This window comes from Chelonia mydas, chromosome 1, assembly GCF_015237465.2.
Source record: "Chelonia mydas isolate rCheMyd1 chromosome 1, rCheMyd1.pri.v2, whole genome shotgun sequence".
Classification (NCBI taxonomy): domain Eukaryota; kingdom Metazoa; phylum Chordata; order Testudines; family Cheloniidae; genus Chelonia; species Chelonia mydas.
Window position 1 is genome coordinate 72,924,829 of NC_057849.1, and position 11,208 is coordinate 72,936,036.

General features: G+C 42.1%; 1 long non-coding RNA gene across 1 annotated transcript; it reads left to right on the forward strand.

Moving 5' to 3' along the window:
* The first annotated feature begins 2,597 nt into the window (after window positions 1-2,597).
* On the forward strand, window positions 2,598-11,003 carry LOC122462044. The gene is made up of 3 exons (XR_006284371.1): window positions 2,598-2,713; window positions 3,114-3,124; window positions 10,991-11,003. It is a non-coding gene; the product is annotated as an uncharacterized LOC122462044 (long non-coding RNA).
* The last annotated feature ends 205 nt before the right edge of the window (window positions 11,004-11,208 follow it).

The window sequence follows — 11,208 nt, forward strand, 5'->3', positions numbered from 1 at the left end:
CATCCCTTTTCCCATCTGGGTGGATTGAGTCAGCATCAAGTATATGTGAGGCTACATTTACTCTTCTCTAAGCAGTATGCCTTCATTTGCTGTAAAGGACCTGTAATTTTTAAAATTTTCCAGTACATTTTCATCTTTGAATGCAATATTTTTCAAAACTGCTCTGCTCTAATGAACACCAACTGTAGACTGGAATTAAAGGTGATACACGTGTAAAGTTGCTGTTTTGTTTGGTATTCAAAATACATAAATGATAATTTTGATGCTATTCGATCTGTTTTTGAAAGGGAGGTGTCATAATTATGGTAAGGCAGGAGCATGGAGATGGCTGCATGACTGTGCAGATGGTGTAGATGGGAGGGCTTTGGCTTCCTCAACTATGGAATGCTTTTTCCATGAAGGAGGACTGCTCGGAAGAGATGAGTTCCACCTGACCAAGAAGGGGAAGAGCATCTTCATTCACTGACTCATTAACCTGGTGAGGAGGACTTTAAACTAGGTTCAAAAGAAGCAGGTGAAAGCTCACAGGTAAGCATAAAAAAAGCAGCCTTTACAGAGGGCTAGATGTTGGGGGGACATGGAAAATTACAGCAGGGTCATATGAATAACGAGGGAAATCAGTGGGACAATCTGCCCAACATCGTCTGTCACACACAAATGCAAGGCATATGGGGAATAAACAGGAAGAATTAGAAGTATTAGTTCATAAGCTAAACCATTATTTAATTGGTGTCACAGAGATATGGTGGCATAAGTCTCATGACTGTAATATTGGTATAGAGGAGTATAGATTGTTGAGGAAGGACAAGCAGGATAGAAAGGGAGGAAGTGTTGTGTTGTACTGCAAGAATATATACACTTGTTTTGAGGTCCCGAAGGAGGTGAGAGGCAGACCAGTTCAGTCTCTGGGTAAAAATAAAAGTGGAAAAATAGAGGTGACATCAGGGTAGGTGTCAGGAAGAGGCAGTGGATGAGAACAAATAACAGAAATATTCAAAACATAAGTCTCATAATAAAGGGCGACTTTAACTACCCAAACGTCTTTTGGAAAAGTAATACAGCAAAAAACAAAATTTCCAATAAGTTCTTGAAATCTACTGGGGGCAAATTTTTGTCTCAGAAAGCAGATGATGTAACCATGGGGACAACCATTTTAAACTTGATTCTGACCGACAGGAAGAGATTGGTTGCAAATTTGAAGGTGGAAGGCAATTTGTGTGAAAATGATCATGACATGATAGATTTAATTATTCTAAGAAAAAGGAGTGAAAGTAGTAGAATAAAGACAATGGACTTCAAAAAAGCAGACTTTAACAAACTTGGAGTTCTGATAGGTAAGATGCTAAGGGAAGAAAAATATAGGGAAAAAGGAGTTCAGGAGCTGGAAGTTACTCAGGGAGACAGTATTAAAGACAAAACTGCAAACTATCCCAATGTGAAGGAAAGATAAGAAGAATAGCAAGAGGCCAATAAGGCTTCATCAGGAGCTCTTTAGTGACCTGACAATGAAAAAGCAAATGTGGATGAATTTCTAAGGAAGAGTAGAAAAGAATAGCACAAGTATGCAGGGACAAAAATCAGAAAGGCTAAGGTACAAAATACCTTACACCGAGTAAGGGACATAAAAGATAAACACCTGTCAGGGATGGTCTAGGTTTATTTGGTCCTAATGAGAAGAGGTTCTTTAAATACCTTAGGATCAAGAAAAAGATGAGGGAAAGTGTAGGTCCACTACTTAGTGAGGAAGGAGATTAATAACGGACAACATCAAGAGGGCTGAGATGTTTAATGCCTATTTAGCAGTCACTAAAATAGTTTAATGGTGACAAGATACTCAACACAATTAATATTAATAACAAAGGGAAAGGAACACAAGCCAAAATAGGAAAAGAACAAGTTCTAGAATATTTAGATATATTAGATGTATTCAAATCAGCAGGGCCTGATAAAATTCATCCTAGGGTATTTAAGGAACTAGCTGGAGCAAATCGTGGAACTTTTAGCAGTTATCCTGAACAATTCATGGAAAATGGGTGAGGTCCCAGACGACTGGAGAAGGTCAAACCTAGTACCTATCTTTAAAAAGGAGAACAAAGAGGAACTCAGGAATTATAGACCAGTCATCCTACCTTTGATACCTGGAAAGATATAGGAACAAATTATTAAACAATCAATTTATAAAACACCTAAAGACTAATAGAGTCATAAGGAATAACCAGCATGGACTTGTCAAGAACAAATCATGCCAAACCACCCCAATTTCTTTCTCGGACAGGATAACTGGCTTAGTGGATGGGGGAAAGAAATAGACATGATCTATCTTGATTTTAATAAGGCTTTTGACAGTCCCACTTGACATTCTCATAAGGAAACTAGGGAAATGTGATCTAGATAAAATTAATATAAGATGGATGCACAACTGTTTAAAAAACTGAAGTGAAAGAAGAGCTATCAACAGCTTGCTGTCAAACTGGAAGGATGTATCTAGTGGGGTCCCGCACAGGTCTACCCGGGGTCTAGTACTATACAATATTTTTATTAGTGCCTTGGATAATGGAGTGGAGAATATGATTATAAAATGTACAATGATACTAAAATGGGAGGGGTGGCAAGCACTTTGGAGGACAGGATTAGAATTCAAAATAACTTTGACAAATTACAAAAATTGTCTGAAATCAATACGATGAAATTCAGTAATGACAAGTACAAAGTAGTACACTTCGGAAGGGAAAATCAACTGCACAGCTACAAAATAGGGAATAACTAGCTAGGTGGTAGTACTGCTGAAAAAGATCTGGGGGTTATAGTGGATCACAAATTGCTTATGAGTCAACAATGTGAGGCAGTTGTGGAAAAGGCTAATATAATTCTGGGGTGTATTAACAGGAGTGTTATATGTAAGACATGAGGGATAACTGTTGCCCTGTACTCAGCATAGGTGAGGCTTCAGCTGGAGTACTGTTTCCAATTCTGGGTGCCACACTTCAGGAAAGATGTGGTTACATTGGCGAGAGTCTGGAGGAGACCAACAATTATAAAAGGTTTATGTGACCTGACCTCTGATAACAGTCTTCAGATATCGTAAAGGCTGTTATAAAGAGGACTGTGATCAGTTGCTCTTCAGGTCCATTCTGCAGCAAGAAAGATTTAGGTTAGGAAAAACCTTTTCACTATTAGGATAGTTACATTCTGGAATAGGCTCCCAAGGGTGGTTGTGGAATCCCCATCACTGGAGGTCTTTAAGAACAGGTTGGGCAAACACCTGTCAGGGATGGTCTAGGTTTATTTGGTCTTGCCACAACACAGGGGGCTGGGTGCCATGATCTCTCAAGGTCCCTTCCAAATCTAAATTTCTATGATTCAATGTTGATTACATAGCAAAGAGAAGTATTTTTCACGGATGACATAGCATATGTATGGTAGTATTTTATTTTTTACTAAAAATAATCAATGGTGAATAATGCACATTAATTTGCAGGATATATTTACACTCCCTCTTCCATCCCTCTACACACACACACACACACACGCAAGTTAATAAGAGTTCTGCCTGACTGAGAACTGAATTTTTCCCAAAGTGAATAAATAGTTTTTAAAAAAGCAAGGATAAGTCATCACACCTATACATTGTTCACGTATTTGAAAGACGTTTTACTTATTTATTATAGTACTTCATAAAATACTAGTACATTTCTCTAGTTTATTTTGTAAAAGTAAAGAAGTCTTACTAATATTTCATATGGGAAACCACTACAGCACTCTGCTGTTAAACAGTAACAGACAAGTGGGGAGAAACTGCTGGGTTTTGTGTGTGAACTATGATGCAAGTAGATTAGTGAAGTGCAAATTAGCAAGGTATTTTCCGCATATGCATTTTACTCCTGCATGTCTAAGTGCTTGAGAGTCATACGACCTAAAATAATGTTACACTGTTGCCCTCCTAGCTAGTCAAGAATTTCCACGAAACTATTGGCCAACTAATTGATCGCTGAGACAAGGTCACCTTACCTTCTTATCTAAAATAGGAAAGTGTGAGCATGAGGTAAATGGATTGCACAGTGCACTAGAAAATAGACTGCAGGTGATGGAAAAGGCATTTTCTGTCTTTAATGTCTATGAGTCAAATCAAGAACTGCTGTGTGAGGTGGTGTCTGTTAGATCTCTTCCCTCTTACACTCAGTTGGACTCCAATACATCTACTTCAAGTCTGATCATGTATAAGTGAGTTTAAATTGATGCTGTTTATAAGTCAAGATTGGGGAGTTTATATGTCAAGATTCTTCCAGCTCCTTGCAATGTAAACTACATCTCCTTGGGCCCAGATTCTTAAAGGTAAATCAAGGGGTGCAAGGCACCATAATAGCTTTGAAGATCTGGACCTTGGTTCCTGTCATAAATATAAAGGGAAGGGTAAACCCCTTTAAAATCCCTCCTGGCCAGAGGAAAACTCCTCTCACCTGTAAAGGGTTAAGAAGCTAAAGGTAACCTCGCTGGCACCTGACCAAAATGACCAATGAGGAGACAAGATACTTTCAAAACCTGGGAGGAGGGAGAGAAACAAAGGGTCTGTGTGTCTGTCTATATGCTTTTTTTGCCGGGGATAGACCAGGAATGGAGTCTTAGAACTTTTAGTAAGTAATCTAGCTAGGTATGTGTTAGATTATGATTTCTTTAAATGGCTGAGAAAAGAATTGTGCTGAATAGAATAACTATTTCTGTCTGTTTATCTTTTTTGTAACTTAAGGTTTTGCCTAGAGGGATTCTCTGTGTTTTGAATCTAATTACCCTGTAAGGTATCTACCATCCTGATTTTACAGAGGGGATTTCTTTACTTCTATTTACTCCTATTTCTATTAAAAGTCTTCTTGTAAGAAAACTGAATGCTTTTTCATTGTTCTCAGATCCAAGGGTTTGGGTCTGTGGTCACCTATGCAAATTGGTGAGGCTTTTTATCCAACATTTCCCAGGGTGCAAGTGTTGGGAGGATTGTTCATTGTTCTTAAGATCCAAGGGTCTGGTCTGTAGTCAGCTAGGCAAATTGGTGAGGCTTTTTACCAAACCTTGTCCAGGAAGTGGGGTGCAAGGTTTTGGGAAGTATTTGGGGGAAAAGATGTTTCCAAACAGCTCTTCCCCAGTAACCAGTATTTGTTTGGTGGTGGTAGGGGCCAATCCAAGGACAAAGGGTGGAATATTTTGTACCTTGGGGAAGTTTTAACCTAAGCTGGTAAAGATAAGCTTAGGAGGTTTTCATGCAGGTCCCCACATCTGTACCCTAGCGTTCAGAGTGGGGGAGGAACCTTGACAGTTCCTGTCTCAGTTAATAAAATACAGAGGATATTCAGAGTTTATCTATGTCAATGCAGTTTAATCAGTGGAAAGCTCTAATGTAGTGGTTCACAAACTTGTTACTAACATGATTACCAGCTGCATTTTGTCTTTTTTTGTAACCCACCATTACGTATATTCACCCTTCATGCTGGCACTGCACCCTAATCCTGGCCTGTTACAGAGGGGAGGCTCAAGGATCAGGGGAGAGAATAAGCCCACCCTGCCCTCACCCTGCAGCAACTCCTGTCCAACGGGTCTAGGCCTGGCTTCCTGCTCCAGGTGTTTCAATCTGCTGCATGGGGTTGCAGAACCACTCAGGTTTGGCTTGGCCACCCCTCCATCATGATAGAAGATCAGCTGGGCCAAATTTGAGTGATGGTTGTGTGACCTGGCACAAAGGATCACAGTGACACTCAGGTTTGGTCCATATGACCCTCCATCATGGAGGGACAGTTGGGCCAAATCTGAATGGCTCTGTGATTCTGTCTGTTAGAGTTTCAATGTCCAGAGTGGGAGCTGGGCCCGGCCCCCTGGGACAGAGCTGCTGCTGAGTGTGCCTCCCCACTGCACCAGGCTGGGAGAAGTATATGTTTGCCTAGGCTAAGGCTCAGTAATGGGTTAATTTGGACCTAAGTGTGGTGATCAGTTTAGAATCTTCCTGCAACCCACCATTTGGGACCCACTGCTCTAGCTTATATGCACTGTCCTGGCACAAGGCAGGGCTTACACTGCCATACAGTGACAGCTTTTAAAGCTAAAAGGGGCCATTGCGATCATCTAATTCGATCTCCTGCATAACACAGGGCATAGGACTTTCCTGAATTAATTCCTGTTTCAAGTCCAGTATTATGATTGAAACAGAGCTTTTAGACAAAACATCTAATCTTGATTTAAAATATTGCAGTGATAAAATTTGTAATTACACCAGTACAAATTTCCATAATGTCAGCAGGGCCTAAGACTCATATATGTCAGTAGAGTGGGTGTAAGTAGGGCTAAGATGTGTAGGAAGTATAAGTGGATAAGGGAATCTGACCTGCAGCACTTTACACATCACTTTTAAATATATACCAACGTATGCTGGGGGATGTGTATGTCTACCCAATTACTGAGATTCCTACTCCTCTCAAGTCTGTGGAGAAGTTTTCCTATGTAAGGAGTATGATATCACAGAATGCCACAATTGATTATGATATTGCTCATTGCACAGCTTTAAGGCCAATTCTGCATTTGGAAGGTTGTCACACCACCTATGGAATGAGGGCATATCAAAATAAGTACTAAGCTAAATGTCTATCAGGCAGTTGCACTTACAATGCTTCTATATGGTTGTGAGACATGGACAACATATTGCCATCCTATTAGGAAACTTAATGAGCTCCATAGGCACTGTCTTCAGTGTGTTTGCCAGATCAAATTATTTGGACAATATTCCCAATATTAAAATCTTTAACTGCTGTCAGATGGCTGGCATTCAAAGCATGCTCATAAAAGCTCAGCTTTATTGGTCTGGGCATCTTGTTTGTATGGCCAACTCGGGAATACCAAGGATGTATTTTATGGTCAGCTAAAGTAAGGCACCCTTTCTCATGGTGACCAGTAAAGACACACTGAAGTCAAATGGAAAGCATGTCAGGTTGACCCCAGCAACTGGAAGCAACAGCCCAAGACAGAGCAAGGTGGCCTCTGATCAGTCATGTTGCTGTTAACTGCTTTGAAGTAAGATACATGTACCTCTAATTTTACTAATAATTACATGAAGAACTAATCAGTATTTTTCATATTTTAAGGACTACAGTGATTTAGAATACAATAGCTCATCTCTTCTTGGCATTGGATAGTTTTCTGGGTGAGTTACAGCATTTAGATTACAGTAGTCTACACAAAAGCGGATTTCCCCATCTGGTTTGGGAACCAGAACCACTGGAGAGGCCCATGCACTCTTAGAGGGGTGGATTACACCCATCTGTAACATGCCCTTGATCTCCCTTTCTATTGAGGTTTTGGCTTTAGGAGCCATCTGGTAGGGTTGGACTCTAATTGGGCAAGCACCACCTGTGTCAAAGCAGTGGTACACCCATTCTGTCCATCCTGGGGTGGCTGAAAACATTGGCGTGAAGCTGGTGCACGGCTCCTGGATTGGCTGTCACTGCTTATGCCCAAGGGTTATGGAAAGGCTCACTTTTTCTATGCCACCGTTGCTTTTTCCTTCATAATAGACTCCTTCAGGCCACTCAGTGTCATCTCTCTCCTAGGCTGTAAACTGGAAAACCTTGATTTCTCGGAAATAAAAGGGATTTAGAGAATTAACATGGTATACTTTAGGTTTTAGGGTAGGGTCTGGGAACACTATGAGGTAATTAACAGCTCCCAGGTGCTCTTGGACCATACATGGTCCCTCCCATGATGCTTCCATGTTATTGGCCTGGAACACTTTCAGGACCATGACTTGGTCACCTACTCTGAAGGAATGTCTCTTGCATGTTTATCATACCAGGCCTTTTTCTCTTGTTGAGCACCCTGTAGGTTTTCTCGAGCAAGGGCTAGAGAGTCTTTGAGGGTGTTTTGCAGGTTGGTTACAAAGTCCAAAATGTTAGTTTCTGGAGAAGATGTAACCATCTCCCATTGCTGCTTCACGAACTGTAATGGCCCCTTAACTTGGTGGCCATAAACGAGTTCAGAGGGTGAAAAATCCCAAACTGGGATGTGATATAGCCCTGTAGACAAAGAGCAACTGCTGCAACAGTAGGTTCCAATCTGGCATACCACACAAGACTGGACATAGGTAGAAACGTCCTTGCCCATTCCCATTTCCTGGGTAGTGGAATGACTTCCCCAGTCGGTCTTTGGTCTTATTCAGCCCAGCATGGCCACTAGGGTGATCATGGAGTAATTTCAAGAGCTTTTCCTTATACTTAGTTGGAACTACCAGCTGTCTCTGAGGATGTCAGTCCTTCTTGTGCCCACCAGAAAGGGTTTCCGTGTATAACAGTCCTCCTTCTACAACAAACCTGGATTTATTGGAAGAGCTAAGAGGCGGTGGGTTGCTCTGTGCCACCATCCAAGCTCCCTTGAGGCTTTTATCTGCTTCCTGCTCTGCCTGGAACTGCTCCCTTGATGCTGGAGACATTAGTTTTTCTATTTTTATTATTTGTATGTGTAGAGGCTTGTAGGGGCTTTGTGGTGGGAGAGAAGCTGAGCCCTGATTAGGGGGCGGGGCTTCTGTGACTAGGGGTCCTATAAAGGTAACCAGCTAGTCAGGCAGCGGCACAAACAGCTGCAGCAACAGAGGAGCCAGCAAACAGAACTGTAAACAGGGGAGTTTGAGTGGGAGTTTGAAAGGGGAGTTTGTCTTGTGGTGCTCGTTTGGGGTTTGTTTTTGCGGTGGGTGCTGGTGTTTTGGTGTGGTTTGTGTTTCCCAGATTAACAGGATTTAGGTGGGAAGGCTATGACAGATACAGAGGCAGCAGTGGGAATGATCCATGTAATGAAGATGACTGGATGTGGAAGCTGCGGTATGTACATGATCCTGGAGGGGGTACCTGGAAAGAGTTTTGTCTGCATGAGGTGCCGTCTGATAGAGCTGATGGAAGAAAAGATCCGAGGATTGGAGATGCAGGTGGAAAGTCTGGTTGAGTTTAGAAGGGGATTCAAGCGGATTATGGAGCAAAGACATCAGGTGGCTGAAAGGAAAAGCTCAGACTTGCAGATGGAAGCAGGACTGAAGAATTCTGAGTGGAGACTGCTGGGTGAAGAAAATGGACAGTGGAAGCATGTGACTAAGAAAACCAGACAGAGGAAAAGATGGGCTAGTGAAGAAGAAATAGAGTTCAAGAACAGGTTTGCAGAGTTTGAAGATGAAGAAGGGGCTCAGGAGGTGGTCACTGAAGGTGGAAGGGCAAGGAAGAAGAGAAGCGTGGCTAGCCCTATAGGAAAAGGGGGAGAATCAATGGAGACTACACCAAATATAAGCCCCAGGAGGATACAGGATGGGTTGAAGAGGATTACAAGGGAAAATGGGAATGGAAAGAACTTGCAGCCAGAGGGAACAGGGGACAGACCAGAGAATTGCACTGTCACCAGGAAAAGGCAGGTCTACGTGATCAGGGACTCCTTTCTGAGAAGAATAGACAGGCCTGTAACCAGAGCTGATCCAGAGAATAGAAGGGTGTGCTGTCTTCCAGGTGCTAAGATATGGGATGTGGACCTGAGCTTGAAAAGGATCCTAAAGGGAGCGGGAAAGAATCCACTGATTGTCCGTCATATGGGAACAAATGATACCGGCAGATTCTCTCTGGAACGTATCAAGGGAGACTATGCCAGCCTGTGGAAGACGCTTAAGGAAATCGAGGCTCAGGTGATCTTCAGTGAGATTGTGCCTGTTCCTAGAGAAGGGCAACAAAGGTGTGACAAGCTTATGACTATCAACAAATGGCTCAGGCAGTGGTGCTATAAAGAAGGCTTTGGGATGTATGGCCACTGGGAGGCATTCATGGACAGAGGACAGTTCTCTCTGGATGGACTTCATCTGAGTAGGGAAGGAAATAGACTTCTAGGATGGAGGCTGGCACAACTGATCAAGAGAGCTTTAAACTAGGAATTTGGGGGAGATGGTTGGGAGATGTCCAGGTAATCTCCACACCGGATTTTAGCATTGAAAGGGAAGAAAACAAAGTCAGAAAGGATACAGCCGTGGGTAGGAGAATGGACATAAGGAGGAAGGGCAGTGTGGATACCAGTCTAATAGGTCATTCTGGCTGTAGAATGTCCGTGCCTAATCGGGTAAAGGATGCGAGTGAGGCCAAACAGCAAAAATTAAGATGTTTGTACACCAGTGCGAGGAGCCTAGGTAACAAAAAGGAGGAACTAGAGCTACTGGTGCAGGAAGTGAAACCAGATATTATAGGGATAACAGAAACATGGTGGAATAGTAGTCATGACTGGACTACAGGTATTGAAGGGTATGTGCTGTTTAGGAAAGACAGAAATAAAGGTAAAGGTGGTGGAGTAGCATTGTATATCAATGATGAGGTAGAATGTAAAGAGATAAGAAGTGATGGAATGGATAAGACAGAGTCCGTCTGGGCAAAAATCACATTGGGGAAGAAAACTACTAGAGCCTCCCCTGTGATAGTGCTTGGGGTGTGCTATAGACCGCCGGGATCTAATTTGGGTATGGATAGAGCCCTCTTTAATGTTTTTAATGAAGTAAATACTAATGGAAACTGCGTGATCATGGGAGACTAACTTCCCAGATAAAGACTGGAGGACAAGTGCTAGTAATAATAATAGGGCTCAGATTTTCCTAGATGTGATAGCTGATGGATTCCTTCATCAAGTACTTGCTGAACCGACTAGAGGGGATGCCATTATAGATTTGGTTTTGGTGAGTAGTGAGGAACTCATAGAAGACATGGTTGTAGGGGACAACCTTGGTTCAAGTGATCATGAGCTAATTCAGTTCAAACTGAATGGAAGGATAAACAAAAATAAAACTGCGACTAGGGTTTTTGATTTCAAAAGGGCTGACTATCAAAAATTAAGAAAATTAGTTAGGGAAGTGGATTGGACTGAAGAATTTATGGATGTAAAGGCAGAGGAGGACTGGGATTACTTTAAGTCAAAGCTGCAGAAGCTATCAGAAGCCTGCATCCCAAGAAAGGGGAAAAAAATCATAGGCAGGAGTTGTAGACCAAGCTGGATGAGCAAGCATCTCAGAGAGGTGATTAAGAAAAAGCAGAAAGCATACAGGGAGTGGAAGATGGGAGGGATCAGCAAGGAAACCTACCTTATTGAGGTGAGAACATGTAGGGATAAAGTGAGAAAGGCTAAAAGTCAAGTAGAGTTGGACCTTGCAAAGGGAATTAAAACCAATCGTAA